The following is a 16,940-nucleotide window of genomic DNA, read 5'->3' as shown; positions in this document are numbered from 1 at the left end:
AATAGGCTGAAATCTAGAGAATTCCACCTATGCAAAGAAAAACATTTTACAGTTCATTCAAATATGGTGCACAATTCAAAATTATTCTGTTATGTTCTCTGAGTAGAAACTGTTGAGTCAAGTGGTGTCTTTGCCTAAAGACACAATGTCAAAATATTGCTTCTTGCAAGCATATTAATATAATGTGAGAAAAAATTGTTATTCAGCATAAAGGTATCGTTGCTCTGCATCTTTGTCAGCACTTGGTATTGTCGGCATTTCTAATTTTAGCCATTCTAATAGATGTGTAGTGAAACCTCATGATTTTAAGTTTCGTTTCCCTAATGGCTGGTGATGGTGAACATCTTTGTGTGTACTCATTTGCCATCTGTGTATCTTTGGTGAAGTGTCTGTTCAAATCTTTTGTTTATTTTTAAATTGGGTTGTTTGTTTTCTTACTGTTGAGCTTAAGAATCTTTATGTATGATGGCTACAAATCTGTTGTCAGATACGTCCTTTGCAGTGTGTTCTCCTAGTCTGCGGCTTGCCTCTTCATTCACTTAAGAGTGTTTTTCATAGAGCAAAAATTTGAATTTTGGTAGAGTGCAATATATCAATTTTTTTTCTTTTATGGATTATGGTTTTTGGTGTCATGTATAAGAAATCTTTGTCTAGCCCCAGGTCTTGAAGATTTTTCTCCTATATTTCCTTCTAAATTTTGTACATATTACATTTATATTTATGATCTATTTTGAGTGACTTTTTTTTAAAGTGTGAGGTTTATGTTTTTTGCTTATTTGTTTTTGGGGGCATATGGGTAGATGTCCAGTTGTTCCAGGACCATTTGCACAATCAGAAATCGAAATCATTACCGTATGATTTCCTTTATTAAGTAGTAGATAATAACAACAATAAACAAACACATAGGGACAGAGAGTGGATTGGTGGTTACCAGAGGGGAAGGGGGGAGGGAGGAGGGTGAAAGGGATAATTCGGCACGTGTGTGTGGTGATGGGTTGTAATTAGTATTTTGGTGGTGAACATGATGTAATCCATGCAGAAATAGAAGTATAATGATGCACACCTGAAATTTATACAATGTTATAAACCAATGTTACTGCAATAAACAAAAAATTAAAAAAAAAAATTTTAAATACATGCAAATTGAAAAAAATTAAAAAAAAAAAGAAATCGAAATCAAAAAACAGTGCAATTTACAATAATGTCCAAAATAGTTAAAGTCTTAGGAATAAATTTGACAAAAGATGTGAAGGACCTGTATAGTGAAACCTATAAAACATTGCTGAGAGAAATTAATTGGGATACGTACAGTGTTCTTGGAGTGGAAACCTAATATTCTTAAGATGTCCATTTCCTCCAAATTGATCTGTAGATACATTGCAATTGCAACCAAAGTCCAAAACGACTTGTTTTGGTAGAAGTTTATGAAAAATCTGTTTTCAAAATTTAACTGCAAAGGACCTACAATAGCCAAAACAACTTTGAAAAATAAGAACAAATTTGGAGGGGCTACGCTACACAACTTCAAGCCTTATTACAAAGCTACAGAAGCCAGGATAGTATGGTATTGGTGTAAAGATAGACAGATAGATCTGTGGAACTATATAGAGTCTGGAAAAGGACTACATATATATAGTCACTAGGTTTTTGACAAAAGTGGAAAGGCAATTCAGTGAAGGAAGGATAATTTTTTCAATAAATCGTCTTGGAACAATTGGATATATTAAAAAATCTCTGATCCGTCCTCACACCATATATCAGATTAATTCATGATGGATCATAGGCCTAAGTGTAAAAGCTAAAAATGTAAAACTCCTGTGAAGAATGTGGGACAAAATCTTAGTGTCTCTGTGTTTGGCACAGATTTCTTACACATGACACAAAAAAGTATGAACTATAAAAGAAAATGTCACTCAGTTGGATTGATATAAAAGGAAAAGTCAATCAAAATTTAAAACGTTTTGCTCTTTAAAAGTCACTGTTATTCAGCATCTTCCTCCTTTTCCCACCGGCCAAGAGTACGATGGAACAGATAACCTATCCTACCGTGTTCCCAGGAAGAGAACTGGGAATGATCTTCACCACCTGGTCAGAGTCAAGATGAAAGAAACAGGTTTCTCTAGGCTCTCTTGCTTCAGTGGGACCCATCCATCAATGCCAACTCCACGCCCTTGCCTACCTGACACTCTTCCTCTTGTCAGGTCCCAGCTAGTTACCTGCCCTGGGAGACTTTCCCAGTCTCCCTCAGGTAGACTAAGGCACAGCTGCTTTCTGGCTCCATCTGGGCTTGTGCTGCAGCGAGCTGGGAGCCGGGAGCCGTGGGCGTCCGCTGCAGTTTCGTCTGCTGAGCAACAGTGAATGCTGGGTAAGCTCTGCTTGGGGAAGAGCCACGCAGCCTCTGCTCCTCTGGGCTTCCGTGATGCAAGCGTTCCTCCAGAAGGTTTAGGAAAGAAGGAAGAGCAGATGTGAGAAGGGAAGCCAGCTGTCACCTGTATTACAAAGCTTTGCAAACTCTACCCAGATCTGAGGTCATTGTCCTGTCTGAGCCGCTTGGAGCTCAACTCTGAGGTTCCCTTGGGCATCTGTAGGACTGGATGGCAGCTCCTAGAACCACAGAAGCTCAGCTCCTCGAGGCCTGAGGCACCAGCTTTGTGTTCCTTAGTGAGGAATACAACCTCATTTGCCCCCAACCAGCAAAGTACAAAATAATTTACATGGCCAACCCCAAACAAATCCCAACTTTCTCAACCAAAGCAATCCCCCCAGCGTGCTGGAAGGAGGACGGGAACTCATTTTCTTGTAATGGGGAGTTTTTAAACTGCTTTAATAGTCACACCTTCATTTCATGCTTGCCTTGATTGCAATTTATTAAGCCTGAAAAAGTGGACAACGAAGGCTGACACTTTCATTCAGATTTAGTTGCCTAAATCCGTGAAACTTGAATCTTTGCGTACACGCGCGCGTGCGTGAGTGCACATACACACACACACACACCTGCCTACATTACTTTGCTCTTTAAATATTCCCCATTCCTCTGCTATTAAGATATAGGAAAGTTGATTGTATCAGATTAATTTCAGGGTAACCATTCTGGGGCTACTTGTCAAGGAAGAGGCGGCGATGACCCAAGGGTGCTATGGCATTTCTTTGAATCTCTGTCTCTTGTCCCTGCCATCTCTGCCTCTGGCCTGGAGGGATCGGTGGGGGTGGGGAATCCATCCCAGAGCATCAGAGCAGGTGAACTTGAGTGTATTTATGTCTTTGAATTGTGATTGAGACTAAGAGAGGCAGCGCCCTCTGAGGCCTGCTATCACGCTGGCCCCTGGGGTTCTGTGACAGAACAAGTACGGGATTACCTCCTCTGAGGCTCCTGTCACTGCTTGAACTCAGGAACCTCATGGAGGTGCCTGGAGCGGCAGAAAGGGCTGGGAGGGGGCAGTCGGCACTGCAGGAATGGCAGGGAAACGTGCCAGCTTAGAAGGTTCCTGCCCCAGGGATCTTGTCCTGATGTTATTTGAGTGTTTGCAATCCCACTGGACTAAATTAATTGAGAGCGGGCACTATGGCCACACGCATGCAGGAGAGATGGATAGATTTGAGTTGATGCAGGGAATTTATAAGCTCAGAGAGTGATGGTAGCTTCATCTGGTCAGCGTTTCATCAGAGATCCCCTCAAGGGCTAAAAAGGACCTCACTTAATAGCCATTTTGGTAGCCCTGGCTTGATCTAGGTGACCACCACATTCCCTGGAGGGACAACTTGTGTGGTCCCCAAACCTCTCCTTACTCTAATGCCCCTTATTCTCCTCAGCCACCGTGCCACCCTCTTCCTCCCGCAGCACCCAGCCCTAGCTGGGTCCACCTCTACAGCGTCCACCTCTGAAGGAGACCCCAGCAGGGAGGAGCCTCACCATGAAGGCAATTGCAGTGTTTTTATTGTGCAAGCTGTTTGCCGTGGCTGTGATCCTCAATCATATCTGCTTTCCTAGTTGGGAGGTGGTATTGTTTTCATCTTTGTTTTAAGCTTATGGAAAGTGAGACTCAAAAAGTTAGTCACCTGCCCAAGGTCATATAGAGCATACAATCAGGTAGGAATCCGTGACTCCAAAGGCGTTGCTCTAAGTCAACTCTGCTCCAATGCCTGTCCAGACTTCAGGAATGTCAGAGGATTCCCTCCATTGCCTCTTGTTGGCTGAAGGTACCCAGACTTTTCTGGAATCACTGGGGACCATCCAGTCTTTGCCCTGGTGGTATTATGCCCTCACCCCAGGCTGCTGTGGCTCACCCAGAGTTTCCAATTCTCCCTGGCTGCAGGGCATGGTATCTGGTATCAGTGATGGAGCTAGACAGGAAGTGTGATAAATTGAAGATTTCCTGGGGTGAATTTTGACTCATGGGAAACTGGAGGTAGGAGGGAGCTGGGCAGGTGAATTCTGCACTTTCCTCTGTCCCACTGTGGACTCTGAGGCATAGTTTCTCCTCAAGACCCATCTGGAGAAGTCCCACTTGCCGAGCAAACTATGTCTCTTCATGGCTCTGTGTGGAGTGGGAGCCAGTGCAGTAACTACCACTGCACATTTGCCTCACGTCTTTCTTTGGCTCACCTCCCTTTTTCCAGGTTCTAGTAGGCCAGGGGAGATCTAGTGGTGAGGCGGGGGCAAGCAGGTATACACGGCATGGGTGTCCTGGGATTTGGCAGAGACGGGGGGTGGCAAAAGAAGCTGTAAAGTCTATCGAGGCCAAACACAGTTTTATATTACTTTTACTTTTTTCTAAGTGACTCCACGCAGCCAGGGGACATTTTGGGGGCTCCTATAACTTTGGTTGTTCGAATCTCCATTGATCAGGGGAAGAACATAATGGTTGGATTCTCACACCTGATCACCAGCTGCGCGTTGACCATATGCAGTGAAGTTGACATATTCCTCTTTGGTTCTCTGGACCACTTCCCTCTGGGGTTGTCCTGCCCGGCCCTGAGCCCTGATTCAAGATGTTGCTGTGAGAAAGGAGAGCAGAGGGATACAGAGCGACGGGCTTACTGCCACGTTGGCTACCTCCACTTTCCGCTCAGCCAGAAGGGCATCTGCCTCCTCTTTGAAAGCTTTGATATACTCCTTCAGCTCTGCACACACAGGCTGGAGGAAAAGAGGCTCATTCATCATGATGGCAACAGGGCCACCAGGCCTTGTCAAGGAAACAGTGCATGCACAGCATGACCCCACCTGTGCAGCAAGACACCAGTATACAGATGCTTGTGTGTGGGTCGGTGGGAAAAGACTCGATGTTATGAGTCTGACAAGTTAACACTGACTATATCTGGGTGACTTCCATTGTCTTCCATGGGCTTTCCTTTATTTTTCAAAATTGCTAAAGAATGGTATCTTCCTGACACAATGCCTTGCATGACAACTTTAATTTGTTCCTAAAAACCTTGCCCACTAAGTGAAAAGCTGTTGCATGAAAAACCATTTCCATTACTTTTAACAGGAAAACTTAATGATGCATTTCGTTACAACCCAACATTCCCAAATTATTTTCACAGATAGAAAAATATATCAATGGAATAATGAAAGGAAGTTTTATACGTAATACATGACACCTTGAAAGCAAAAATACAATTTTTACATAAATGTATTGCAATAAAAGTATATTGTACTCATTTCTGTTGTTGTTATTTCCACATAGTTTCTTCACCAATTTCTCAGTCCTTTTGTAGCTATCACCAAAAATCTCTGGACTACAAGAATTTAGTTAGGAAAGCTTTAGTGCTTATACAGTTTGCGAACTGGGGAGACACAGCCTTGGCAGCAAACCCAAAGTACCTCCAGGAGAACAAAGGAAGGGGGCCTGTCTTCATAGACAAATTTCCCGTCCAGGTCCCTCCTCAAGTCTGCTTATGCCAATGAGGGATGCAAGCCTGCTTAGTCCTGATTGGTTGATGCAGGTCACAGCTTTATGGGTTAGGTACACGTGGCTGTTAGGGACTTTTGTAAAATCAGGAGCTTTGGCATAGTCAAAAGCTTAAGAGTGCGTTCTGTGGGTTTTCGGAGAACAGAGTATGTGATCGCATCCTGGTCCCATCATGGCCGCTTGACTCCATTTTCTTTTTAGGTCCTGGTTAGCCACGCAGAGTCCATCTTGTTCTCAGGGGTCTTTTTTAATTTCATTTTATTCCACAGGACTCACGATTATCTTGTACTCAAATGAGACTTAAAAGTAAATTTATAGTACCTTAACTATAAAGATATATATATATCTACTACTTCTATATCTGTATCTGTCCCTATCTCTGTCTCTTATCTACATCTATATCAAAAATCATTAACGAGACAGTTGCTATGTGAGATAAGTCTATTTCTCTAGGACCATATCCCTGTACTGAGACATCTGAGGATTTTTGTGTGGTCTTCTATCCTTCTGGACAGAAGTCACAGATATTTTCCTGATGGCCACTGTCACTGTGCCTTTGACATCAAGCGGCTGGTGGTCACTCCTCTCTCCTCTGTGGGAGTCTCTCTGGGAGGAAAGAGCCTGTGCCGGGGGACGGTGGCCAAGTTCAGAAGCCTGATGCAGATCCGAGGCTCAGAGCAGAGCTCATCTATGCAGGAATGTGTCCACTGTGTGTGGAAGTTCCAGTGCTCAGAGGGCCCATCCTGCCTCATCCTGGCCATCAAACTGTAGGATGACATTTCCCTTGTTGATCCCCCAGTTCCTCATCCGCTATGTTGCCGTGAGCACACCCTTCCTGCCAACCTTATAGGAGCACCAGGCCAGATGCTGTATGCCAGAGGTTCCCAAACTCTGTTGCCCAGGGGCACCCCAGGCATTTTGATGTCATCAGTATGGGGTGCAACTGGGCATAGGAGCTTTAAAATATCCCCAGAGGATACTAGTTTGGGAACCACCGATGTTTGTAGAAGCAAGCATATTTTAATTATAAAGCGTAACAAAAATCATCAAGAATAATATCATTAGCAGCTCCGTTTACTAAAAACTTAAGATGCACCAGGCATTATGATGAACACTTCACTGGCATTGTCCACATTCATCCTCTCAAAGCCCTGCAGGGCAGTCGTCTCCATTTTACAGAGCAGGAAACGGAGGCTTAGGGACAAAAATCACACAGCGAATAGATGGTGTGCTCATCTTCCAGTTCAGTCTCTGTCCCCAAAGCCCAGGCACATGGTTACTATTTGGTCTTCCATGAGCTTCTATATCAATATTGGGGATTCCTTTTGTGTAACAGAGACAGGCCTCATCAGGATGCCCCAAGAATTCGTTCAAGAGGTCAAATGGAGCTGTAAAGGTTAAAGTTGACCCATGTTCTGGCTGTGGGAGATATCTGACTGGAGGACACTCAGCAGAGGTGAAGAGTCCCAGTGCAAGCATCAGAAAAGCCAAGGTTACCTTCACGGCTGAGCTGGCGGTGGACAGGGTTTAAAGGCCAGAGCAGGGAGTCTCTGGTGCCTGCTGCTTATACCCCGGCAGCCCTGCCTGCCCTGATCTCACCTGACACACAGCTCTCCCTGGGCTCCTGCTGGGAGCCTGGGGATGTCCTGGGGACGGGGAGCACAAAGGCAAGTTCCAGGGTGACAGAGGGTGCACCGTCCTGCCAGAAGTTTCAGTGAGAATACGAAGGTGGGACTGGCCAGTCCTACCACCCTGTCAAGGCAGACTCTGGGAGCTACTTGAGTGGAGACTTGAAGGATGCATGGGAGTTCGTCAGGTAGGCGAGGTGGGGAGCAGCATGTGTGTTCACACAGGGGCTCCAACCTGCATGGTGAGCTGGAAGAACGGCTGCTAAACCTGCTTAGGTGAAGGATATGGGAATGGTTCTTTGCCCCTCAAGGAACCTCAGTGGGCTTGATCTGTAGAATGGGGATAAGAATCGAGCCCTCACAGTGAGAATTAAGTAAGATCCCGAGTCACCATGCTTCATACAGAGGTCGGCATTGGGGAATCTGCTCATTAAATGCTTATGGATCTGTAACTGTGATGATCTGAGGAGCAAGGCCTCTGGCTTTCTGGGTTTGGGCACCTCCAGGTTCTCAGAAGGGCTCTCCACACGTAGTGGACAATTGTCACTTTTTGTCTGCTCAACATCTGGACCTTATATGGTGGGAATCTGAAGACAGGTGGGAGGCAGTGCACTTCCTCCCATTATGGAAGCTGAGAGGGGACAGAGTCAACCTTTCCAGCTCTCTGGCACAGAGCGTTTGTCCATGTGGCACGTGGCCCAGGTTTGCCAATGGTGTGTTTTTGTCCAAGACTTTCAAAAGGGAATGACAAGAACCTTCCAGAACAATCATGATTATCCATGGCATGAATAATCCAGTGAACATGAATAATCCATTCCCATGAACATGGGAATCCAGTGTCCATGGACTCCAGTGGTGTTGCCATGAGCATCTGATGGTGCCAGCACCAGGGGCACATCCTAAGAAGATGGTTCTCATGGCTAGATCCTGGCTTCACCCAGCCTCGCTTGTTCTGGCATGTTGTAAACCTAGTCTTCCCTCCTCTTCGTGATTTCCCTCTTTCTTTCTTTTTAAACAGCTTTTTTTGGGGATACAAATCACATACCACTCAATTCACCCATTTAAATTGTGCAATTCAGTGGCTTTTAGTACATTCACAATGTTGTGCAACCATCACCACTATCTAGTTTCATCACCCCGAAAAGAAACCTCATACCCATTAAGATGTCACTCTCCATTTCCCTCTCGCCTAAGGCTCTGGCAACCACTAATTTGCTTTCTGGCTGTATGAATTTGCCTATTCTGGACATTTCATATAAGTGGAATCATACAATATGTGGCCTCTTGGGTCCAACTTTTTTCACTTAGCATGATGTTTTCAAGGTTCATCTGTGACATAGCATTTTTCAGTATTTCATTTCTTTAATGGAAGAATAATATACCACTGTATGGACATAGCATATTTTTAATCTGTTCATCAGTTGATGGACAATTGTGTTGTTTCCACTTTGGGGCTATTGTGAATAATGCTGCTATGCACGTTTGTGTACAAGTTTTTGTGTGGACATGTGTTTTCAATTCTCTTGAGTAAATACCTAGGAGTAGAATTGCTGGGTCATATGGTAACTGTATGTTTAACCTTATGAGGAGCTGCCAGACTGTTTTCCAAAGAGGTTGCACCATTTTACATTCCCACCGGCAATGTATGAGGGTTCCAATTTCTCCATATCTTTACCAAAACTTGATATTTTCTGTAGTTTTGGTTATAGCTATCCTAGTGTTTTTGAGGTAGAATCTCCTTGTGGTTTTGATTTGCATTTCCCTGATGACTAATGATGTTGAGCATCTTTTCATGTGTTTTTTTGTCATTTGTGTATCGTCTTTGGAGAAATGTCTATTCAGATCCTTTGCTACTCAGATCCTCATTTTCTAGTTGGTTATTTGGCCTTTTAGCATTGCACTGTAACAGTTCCTTACATCATCATAATGTCTTGGACACTCTTCTGTCCCTCCAGTTAATCTCATTTTGGTCTATGTTAGCTGGAGTTGATTTCTCTTGTGTGTAATCAAGTACCCTGACAGGTATATCAAGTACGAAGAAAGGTCTGTAAATATCACATAATCCCCTTGAGGGATATTGAAGTTATTTCTGGCAGTCAACAAACACTTACCAAGCTCCTGTGCACAGAGAAGTGTGGTTTGGTTCTGTCTCCAGGGCATCAAAGATGGGATTCTGGTCTCACTATTTCTTGGTATAAACATATGGCTTCCCCTGGCATCATGAATTCAGTCTGAGAGACCACAGGAAACATTTGAGAATAGAGCCTTTATTTCCTGTTAATGTCTGACTGGTGGTGGTGGAAGCTCCCCAGCCCTATTGAGGGCACTGGCTGTACCAGCATCTCAGTCCTGGGGACCTGCCGAAGGTAACAATCCCCATCCACTTCCCAGCAAGTCTCATCCTTCTCCCTTTGCATTGGGGGAAACTGAATCCACACAGCCCCTCACATCATGCTCAGCAGAGAGAAAACTGGGGGGCCTGACATAGGTTGGGGGTGCCTCAGCCTGCTCACAGCGGGAGCACAGACTTGGCAATAGACAAAGCTTGGGAAGGGAGGGATGACATCAGGATGTAGCCGTTTCTTTGAAATGCTGCAGTCGTGTGAGGGGCACAGAATTAGAGGAACACAGGTGGGTCCCTGACATGAGGATGTGTGTGTTGTGAATCAGCCTGAGGTTCTTACAGCAAAAAGACTTCCTGAGGATCCTGGAAACATCAACCAACCTGTGCCCAGAACTCCCCTCTACTAGGGATGGAGACCGGGAGGCACCACACGCACGACAGTGTCAGGTTTTAAGGTTGAACTGATGTTGGGGATGGAGGCTGCAGGTCGATTTCCTGCCTTGGGAGAGACCAGCCCAGGGTGTGACATGAATTGAGCTCGCAGTCAGGTAGGGGTTGCTATCAGCTGTTCTGGATGGAGGAGCTGGTGGCAGAGGCAGGGAAAATGAAGATGGATGGGCAGGAGACAAAGTATCAGGAGATGGATCTTTGTGGAGAGGTCCTTGGGTCTGGGCAGACAGTCCTAGTTAGTTTCACGGCTCTGAACCATCCTGTGCAACGTTGACGTGAAGGTCCCAGGACTGGTGTCAGGATTCCCCAGGTTGTGGGCAGCACACAGGGACTGGTGTCACTCTGGGCTTCCCTTTCTCCATATGAAAGACAAGGACCTCAGGGTGAGTTGTCGGATTCTAACTCAGTAATTCTCAAACTTTTGGTCTCAAGACTCTATCTTCTTAAAATTTACAGTGAGCCCCAAAGAGCATTATGTGGGTTATAGTTATCAATATTTACCACATTAGAAATTAAATATCTACTTATTAATTCATTAGAAAAGCAAGTTAACCATGACATGTTAACATAAAAACAATTTCACGAAAAATAATATATTTTCCAAAACAATAAATATTGAGAAGGGTGGCATTGCTTTACATTTTTGCAAATCTTTTAAATTTACGACTTAATGACAGCAGCTGGAGGCTTATATCTGCTTCTGCAATCTGTTGCGATACATTGTTTTGATCACATGTATGGGGAACATCTGTACGCACACAGATATTCAGCTGGAACGAGGAGGAGTACTTTAATAGCCTTTTCCAGGCAATTGTAGATATTCTTCTTTGGTACTTCACTCAGATGTGACTAGTAGTTTCTTAAAGGTTAGTTGAAACCTGGAATTGAAGGCACCAGTAGTTATATCCATCATTGCTTTTGCACCACAGTGCAACTGTCAACGCAGTGAAAAATGTAAATCACATCTTAGTATTATTTAGGAAATAGTTTTGACCCATGAGCTTGCCCTTACTTTAATTCTCCAAACCGCAATTCCTGGGCAATTCTTGCTTCAACTCTGAGGCTTGCTTAACTTCCAATTTCCAACGGATTATCAACATGACTTTGAACTTTGAATCGCACATGAGTTGGATTTGTGGGCAAATGTTGATTATGTCACAGCCCTGGACACAGTGAGTTCTGGGTTCTCTGATGTTAATAACAACACAGGTGTTTATTGAGCACACACTTTCTCAGCATGTACCTTGTGCTGTGATACACGTATTAATTTTCTGGGGCTGCTGTAACAAAGTACGCCTAACTGGGTGGCTTAAACAACGGTAATTTCTTGTCACACAGTTCTGGAGGCCAGAAGTCTGAAATCAAGGTGTCAGCAGGGTTGGTTCCTCCGAGGCTGTGAGGAAGGATCTGCTCCAGCCTCTCTCTTGGCTTCTGATGGCTTGCTGAGAATCTTTGACATTCCCTGGCTTCTGCTGCAGCACTCCAATCTCTGCTTCCATCTGCCATCTGCCCATGACATTTTCCCTGTGTGTATGTGTTCAATTTTCCCTCTTTTATAAGGACTGCAAGGATAGGGATTAGGGCCCCCTAATGGCCTCATTTTAACCTTTAACCTCTGTAAAGACGTTCTCTCCAAATAAGGTTGCATTCTGAGGTACTGGAGATTAGGACTCTGACATTTCTTTTTCGAGGGACACAATTCAGACCATAATACACCACATGACCGCAGTTACTCCTCTCAGGTAGATTCTGGCATAATCTCTGTTTTAGAGGTGAGAAAACCGAGGCCCAGAAAAGTTAAATAACATGCCAAAGTCACACAGCTTGTATGGGCTGGATCTGAACTCTGGCTCCTACTCTCTATAATGTGCCAATATTGGCAGGGTTGCTGGGATAGGAGTGTCTGTGGCAGAAATGAGGCATTTAGGATGGGTGAGTGGGATAAGCAAGGGCATAGAGGTGGTGTGGGCATAAAATGGGGGGCAGTGAGGAGGGTGGACTGGCTGAGGGGCTGGAGGGAGTGAGCAATGTGGTCACACGTGGTATCTGTGGTTTATGGGTGGTCTGAAGGCTAGGTGGAGGTATATGGGTTTGATGAAGATCAAGTCTGGTTTGTTCATCTCTGTATCCTCAGGACCCCCACTGGGGCTGGCCCAAGGAAAGTTCTCAGGTATACCTCCTGGATGAATCAAAGAATACAGGCACAGAATGGATCAGAGTGGGATGAGACATCAGGCAAGAGGCCATCCAAAGATGCTGCTGCATTGAGACAAGTCACACCATTCACTAACCCCGTGCCCCTGGGGATCCGTAACCCCTGGCGCATCCCTGACTCTTGGCCCATATGGTTCTCCTGGAACTAGCTCCAACACTGGCTCCTGGGTGGAGGCGGAGGCGCCTGGCCCAGGCCTGGCAGATCAGAGCATCACACTGTCACTTGGAACTACGCATGATATAGTTGGGACAGTCAGAGTCGATGGGACTCATTTGTGGCATTTTGTTTCAGCTCCTGGAAAAGTCTTTCCAGTGTGACATAAAGCTGCCACAGGTGAAGCAGGCACTGCAGGCATCTCCCAGGGTCAGGGGACACCATGAGAGAATGAACCAGTGCCGAGAAAGCAGCAGAGACACGGAGAGATGGAGCCGATGAACTCCCTCTGTCCTGGTTGTGTGCTCTGGGTTACAGAACCCAGGGGAAGTCTGTTTAGAGAAGCAGGACGGCATCTGTGTCAGCTCCTCTTGAGTCCAAGGGATGGGGAACTGAGGAAGCTGCTTGGGCTTGGCCACCTCTGCAAAAGCTTGCCCAAGAACCCAAAATTCTTAGGCCTCTGTGGGGCGCCCAGCACTCACAAAGAAATCACCCGTGAGGACAGCCATCAGCCCAGAGGACCCTCAGCAGAGCTGCCCTAGCTGACCCCGGCCACCTTCCCCAGAACCACAAGACTCTTGGCGGTCAGGACTTGGAAGGCGTGTTCTTCCTAGCATTTATTTTCCACCATTTCCTGCTTTCTGGGTCCTTCGGGCTTCAGCTTCTGATGAACTATACCATGTTCCTGCTTCAGTATGGGAGAGGGACCTGGCTCAGGATGGGTCTGATTTGCTGGGGGGAGTGGTGTCAGCTCAGAGTCTGGGGCTGAGCCTGAGAAAAACCTCAAAATCCTGCACCCATGGCGTGTAGCAGCCTGTGAGCACATGGGTTGCTGTTGTTATCATCTCTGACCAATCCCCCCCAGTTTTCACCCTCTGCCTGCAGGGCACTCATCCTATTGATCTTCTTAAACCACACCCTGTTCGCGTGTCACTTGAGAGCTCCCCTCTCCTATGTGAGTACACACACACACCCAGAAAAACACAGACATATATTCAGACACACAGAGAAACACACAGACACACATGTAGCCACAGACACAGAGACACATAGAGAGACACATTAGACAGACAGACACAGAGCTACACACACAGACATATAAGACAGACAGACACACACCCACACATAGACACAAACCTAGACACAGACACACATGTAGACATAGACATACACACACACACATAAACACACATAAACACATACACACACACTCAGGCTCCTCACATGGAACAGGAACAGGACTTGGTACCTAGCCCCTCTCAGGGATGGCCCCTTAGTCTGCTCCTCCGGGAGTAGCCCCAGGGAAGCTTCAAGAGTTTAGTTCAGTCTGAGTCTACATTTCCAGTTCAGTGTCCCATTTCACCTGGTCTAGGAAGCCTGGAGAATCTGCCATGCACCTGCTGATGAAGGTGACTGTGGCTCTGGTGCTGGCTTCTCTGCTGGCTTCTGGCAGCTCTGTTGGTAAATCCTGTTCCTCACACCTCCTCTGAATGGAATGCATGCCCACCCATGCCACTGCAGGCGCCTTCTCAGGGCGAGTCTGTGCTGCAGCAGTGCAGAGGCCTCATGGCAGGGCCATGCTCATGGGGAACCATGAGATCTGGTGTGCACTGGGGCTGGTGGGAGATGAGGACACAGGCAGAGAGTGTGTCCTGGCTCAGGGCTTCTGGGACAACACCCACCATGGGAGGTAGTTGTAGAAAGGGCATAGAACCAGGAACCAGGAATCCTCCTCCTAGTCCAGCCTCTATGACCAAGAGGTCATTTGGTCTTGGCAAGTCTCTTCTCTACTTCTCATCCGCTAACCCAGGGTGTGGAATGAGATGGTCTGTAGCGGCTTTTCCAAATCTAAACTCTAGAGAGCCCTGATTCCTCTCTCAACTAAATGCATGAAGGTGACTGTGTGTGTGTAGAGAGGGTGCTTCTAGCTAATCTTTGGCTCAGTCTACTCTCAGATTTCTTTTCAGAAGGGACAAGGTGTGGCCACCTGCTGCCCTTCGCCAGCTCATTTGCTCTGGACTCGTCCAACCTGATGTTGAAGTTCCTCAATCATTTTCTGCCTGATGAGACCCTGACAAGTGCCCTGCTCTGGCTGCAGGTGCTGTGGAGGGCTTCTCATAAGATGAGAACAAGAGATTTAGCGTCCATCTGGTAGGTTCTGTTTTCTTCCTCTTTAATTAGGGAAGGTTGGATAGGAGGGGGAATCAGATGGATCTGTTTCCTCTCATATTTTCAGTCTGGAGAGTGGGGTTGTGAGATTGGGAAACTGGGTTCTCTGAACCCCTCCCCTGGTTCAGAGGAGGCCAGGTATATTTCTCTTTCCAACTGGGAGTTACCAAGCTCGGACCCAGGTAAGGACTTAGGTGAAGGCTCAGATCTCTATGTCTCTATGTTCTCTATGTCTGTTCTAGCAAAACATCAAACAACACTGTTAAAGCGCCAGGAGGGTCTGGTCTTTAGGATGTCAGGGCCTCAGAACATGCTCATTCTACTCCTAACCCCCAACCCCTGGCCAGGTTGAGTCTGAAACATGTCCCTCCTTCTCCACTTCATGTCCAAAAGCTTGACACTGTTGTCAGGAGGCCAGAATCTTCACCAGCCAAGCTTGGGGGAATTCACTCTGGGATTGAAATCAGACGTGTCTGGGTCAGAATCCTGATCATGCCATTGCCATCCTCTATGATCTGGACAAGTCCTTTGCCCACATTGATACTTATTTCTTGTGAGGGTCAATGGAAAAATATATTGGGAAGTTCCTAACACATGTGCATGGTCATGGGAATTGTTAGTTTCTTTGCTTTTTCTCTCCTTGCTATTCCTCCCAGATAGACAGCTCTCAAGGTTCCCAGCACAGAACTAAACACAAATTAGATGGTATTTTTTTTTTATATAACAGCAACCATTGATTTGTACACTTCTGACCCATTGTCATCTCCAGATTACTCAGACAAGCCCACTTTCAGACAAAAGTAGATTTACCAAGAACTTTTTTACAATGAATTTACTGAGATACACCTACCAGTTAGTTGAGATTTCTACATGTGACCTGATGCACAGATAGTGCATGATAATTAAGAACAAGACAATAATTTCCTTGCCCTTAGGGAAGCACCTATCCTCCATTACTGCAAGGATGGAACCCTACCTCAGCTTTCCCACAATGATTCCTGGGCTTCAGGCTTTGTTATTGCTGGTCTCTCTCTTCACTCCAATGCCATGGCCATTCATTTTTTTTTTTTTTTTTTATTGAACAGTTTTATTCTGTCTTAGCATAAAAACCTTGCTTTAATATTGTAAGGTGCACTGCAGGTACGCCATGCTGCCAGTTATTACTGGGGCACCAAATGCCCTAGTCAGTGACCCAGAGGGCTTGGAAAATGCATGAATTCATACTTTCAGAGCATATAACTGGTATTTACAGTTTTTCTTCTTCAGATTGGCCTGGGACATCTCAAACAGTCTACACAGGTATTCCCATAGCACTTGCTGTGATGCTCAGAATGCCTTGGGAATGTGTGGGTCTCAGCTGAGAGTTGACTTTTTCAGATCCTCTCCTCCTTTGAGGAAACCGAACTCAACCATTTATCCACCAACACTATGAGAATGCTATGGATTCTTTTAGGTATTTAGCCTCCAGTTGCTCCTTGTTCTTGGCTTTCAAAAAAATACATGTTAAGTTTTAGTTGGAACACTGAATGATGTTTCAGTGCACTTCAGAGCTTGATTATAGGAACAATGTCTTAGAGGTTAGATGCAAAACCAACAGGTGTTTGAGAGTGTGACAACCAGAACCTGGACAAAAAAATGGTCTGCATTTCTACTACACTAAAAAGTTGACTTGTCCCTGGGACATCTTTATCAGTGGATAGTACACTGTTCTAAAATTAGCTACAGCCAACATTTACCATCTTACGTGCTATATTACCATTCACATTTCCAGATGCTAACCTTTTGGTCATTTGACCACTCAATTTGTAGGTAGGTATTCACCTTTAGCGAATGAGAAAAATGGAGGAACAGCACACTGGCAAGCTGGTTAAAAAAAAAAAAAAAAAGACCTACTCAACTTTTTGATTAGGATTGATGATTAATGGTATATGGAATTGAAAAAACTTGACTACACCCTGCTGCAGAGGAAGCAGATGATCTGTTCTAAGACCTGGTCTCAAGTAAATACAGAAAGGGCATAGAATTAATGAATCTTCAAGCAGAAGCCAACACAATTTTACTAATAAGGTTTC

The sequence above is a fragment of the Diceros bicornis genome, chromosome 31, assembly GCF_020826845.1.
Source record: "Diceros bicornis minor isolate mBicDic1 chromosome 31, mDicBic1.mat.cur, whole genome shotgun sequence".
Taxonomy (NCBI): domain Eukaryota; kingdom Metazoa; phylum Chordata; class Mammalia; order Perissodactyla; family Rhinocerotidae; genus Diceros; species Diceros bicornis.
The sequence above is the reverse complement of the archived record's forward strand: the minus strand, read 5'-3'. Positions refer to the sequence as shown.